Source organism: Myotis brandtii, unplaced genomic scaffold (genome assembly GCF_000412655.1).
Source record: "Myotis brandtii unplaced genomic scaffold, ASM41265v1 scaffold8, whole genome shotgun sequence".
Taxonomy (NCBI): domain Eukaryota; kingdom Metazoa; phylum Chordata; class Mammalia; order Chiroptera; family Vespertilionidae; genus Myotis; species Myotis brandtii.
Window position 1 is genome coordinate 10,807,257 of NW_005371219.1, and position 3,608 is coordinate 10,810,864.

General features: G+C 38.6%; 1 pseudogene; it reads left to right on the forward strand.

Moving 5' to 3' along the window:
* The first annotated feature begins 390 nt into the window (after nucleotides 1-390).
* On the forward strand, nucleotides 391-764 carry LOC106724330 (annotated as a pseudogene).
* The last annotated feature ends 2,844 nt before the right edge of the window (nucleotides 765-3,608 follow it).

Here is a 3,608-nt window from a genome sequence, read left to right on the forward strand (position 1 = left end):
TTTTTTAAGACAAAGAGAATCTTAAAAGCAGCAAGAGAAAAGCAGTTAGTTACCTACTAAGAAGCTCCCATAGGCTGTCAGCTGATTTCTCAACAGAAAGGATTGGCAAGAAATATTCAAAATGATGAGAAGCAAGGACCTACAACCAATATTACTCTACCCACCAAAGCTATTGTTTAGAATTGAATGACAGATAAAGAGCTTTCCAGACAAGAAAAAGGTAAGGAGTTCATCACCACCAAGCCAGTATTAAAGGGTCTTCTTTAAGAAAAAGAAAAAAAAAGATAAAATATATGAATAATAAATTGGCAATAAATTTGTATCTATCAACAATTACTTTAAGACAATGAGCTGCAAGCAGCTTCAGGGGAATCTTTAGGAGTCAGTAACATGGCAGACAACATCAAGACCAAAATCAAGAACTACTAGACAGCTCCTTCAGCAGCCACTTCCTTAACCAGAACCAGACCAGGAACTGTTGGCAGAACTATCTGGACTTCCATTGCTGTGAGAAGGCAACTTTGCTAGAGGGGGTGATGTCTCCATGTGGGAATGGTATCGGCATGTGTACAAATCCTTTGCCCCATATTCTGGGTGTCAGTCTGGGATGAGCACAGGGCAGAAGGCACATTTCCTAGGAAGATCTGAACTGGCTGCACCCCACCTGTCCTCTGTCCTCCATCCTTCTCCCAGGGAGGTGAAGAGGGACCTGGGTACATCCCACCCTAGGATCCTGAATCATGGCTTAACTAATAATAAATACTTGTTGGAAAAGTGTAAAAAACAACAACAATTACTTTAAATGCAAATGGATTAAATATTCTAATCAAAAGACATAGGGAGGCTGAATAGATAACAAAACAAGACCCTTATATATGTTGTCTTCAAGAGACTAACTTTAGCTTGAAAGACATACACAGAAAGAAAATGGAAGAAAAAGATATATCATGAAAATGGAAACAAACAAAAAAACAAAAGCTAGGGTAGCAATACTTATTCCAGATAAAATAGATTTAAAACAAAGGTTACATAACAAGAGACAAAGAAGGATCCAGAAATTCCACTTCTGGGTATTTATCCAAAGGAACTCAAAACTAAATTGAGAAGACATGTACATTCATATGTTCATTGCAGCATTATTTACAGTAACCAAGATATGGATTCAGCTTAAGTGTACATCAGTAGATGAATGGATAAAGAAGTGGTGCATATCTACAATAAAATATGACGCAGCCATAAAAAAGAACGAAATCTTGACATCTACAATAATATGGATGGACCTAGAGAATATTATGCTGAATGAAATAGTTCAAACAGAGGAAGACAAATGCCATATGATTTCATTTATTTGTGGAATCTAAAAAACAAAATAAGTGAACAAGCAGAACAGAAAAAAGACTCACAGATACAGAGAATATTTGATGGGTGCCAAATAGGGAGGGGTTGGAGAATGGGTGAAAAAGGCGAAGGGATTAAGAAGTACAAATTGGTAGTTACAAAATAGTCATGAGGGTGTAAAATACAGCATAGGGAATATAGTCAACAATGTTGTAATAATTATGCATGATGTCTAATGGGTACTGGATTTATCAGGGTGATCACTTAGTAAGTTATATAATGCCTAATCACTGGATTGTACACCTGAAACTAATATAATATTGTATGTCAATTATAATTGAAAATTGTAAAAATTATTTAAAGTCAAAAAGATAAAAAAATATTATAATAAAAATAAAAATGGGTATAGAAAAAGAGAATTTTGGAGATTACACAGGAACTAAAAAATGAAAGGACAGAAGAAGGAAGGAAAGGAAAAGGAAGTTTGGAGGAAGGAGGGAAGAAAAGAGGAAGGAAGAGGGCGGGGTGATGAGCAATCCAAGCTGTATTCGTTTCTGGAAGTAGGAGCAATTAGCAAGCAAGGACCTAAACCTCAAAGGTTGAGGCTAGAGGAGCAAGTTGATGTCACAGGGAAAGAGAAAGGAAGACTCTAGAAGCCTCACATGAAAGCTTCCCCAAGATAAGTGGGTTAGATGGGACTTAGTTTAGTACTTAACCCGCTCCTAGTCTTCACCATAAGTGTTCCTCACATTGCAGTTGCAACTTGAATTGTGCAAGCTGAGTTGACTGTGTTTTCCAGAGTTAGTTAAGAGAATATCCCAAAAGACCTGAAGGGATGAAGTTGATGATCTCAGACTCATAATCTTTGGAGCAGAAATGCAGCTGGAAGTCCCAGGGAGCCCTAGACTGTGGCTGATCTGTGGGGCACCATTTCATCAGGTTTCTGTCTCATGGAGACTCTGCAAGGAAGATCAAGGCAGGGACATGTATGTGAGGAAATAAGGAAGAAAAAAATCAGAATGCAACAGGTCAGTCACATTTAACATAAAATTTACCAAAGAAGGAACTACACTGTGTGCACTAATATGTTGACTATCTAAACAGCACATACACACTGTATTAGTTACCACCAACTTAATGGCTTAAAATAACACACATTTATTATCTCACAATTTTAGTCGTTCAGGAGTCCAGGCACAGCTTAACTGGTTCCTCTGCTTAGCATTTCACACCCAAATAAGGTGTCCTCTGGTCTGCATTCTCATCTGGAGGCTTAACTGGGGAAGAATCCATTCCCAAGTTCACTTAGATGGTTGACAGAATTCATCTCCTTGTGTTTGCAGGGCAGAAGACCTTGGCTTCTTGCTGGCTGTTGGACAGAGGCTGCTTTCAGCTCCTAGAGGCCACCTACAGTTCCTTGCCAGGTGGACTTCCCCAACATGGCCACCTACTTCATCAGGCCAGAAAGGACATCTCTAGAGTCTGCTAGCAAGACATAGTCTTTTGCAATGTATTGCTGTCACAGAATTGCCATCCATCACCTGTGCTATATTTATTGTTTACAAGCAAGTCACAGGTACCAACTGCACTCAAGGGGATGGGATCCTACAAAGGTGTGAACACCAGGAAGCGGTAGGAATCATGGGTCACCTTAGAGTCTGTCTGTCACACAAGCCTATCTTTGTTGCTTCTGAATTTTTAAATTAAAAACAACAATGAATATTATTCTTTAAAATTGTAATGTGAAACACTAAATAAGTAAAATTTAAACTCATAATATACCGAATGTCAATGCTCGTGCCTTCTCACTTCAAAGTTTTAAATACACACACACACACACACACACACACCATGGATTAGATCCACTTTAAACTGTATTTTCAACATTTCTGAGTAAATCCCTGGAATGAAGAGTAAGAGCAAAGGCCTGGGAGTCAAGTGGTTTCTTGCCACATATGGAATGTAGGAATATGGTTTTTTGTTCTCAGTCCCAGCATTAATTAAAGGGGGTTAATTTCACCATTTGTATTCATTACTTTTGCAGTTATTCTGGGAACCAAAAGAGACATTGAATATTCAATAAATGTTTGTTCCCAGCATTGCTGTCACCAATCTACATTAATAAAAGAGAAAGATGCAAATTGACTGTACCTTCATGACACCCACCAGCCAATCAGGAGTGAGTATGCAAATTAACCCAACAAAGATGGTGGGTTAATTTACATACTCAGGCACCCAGTGGCCAGGGGCAGGGGAGAACAACTCAGGCC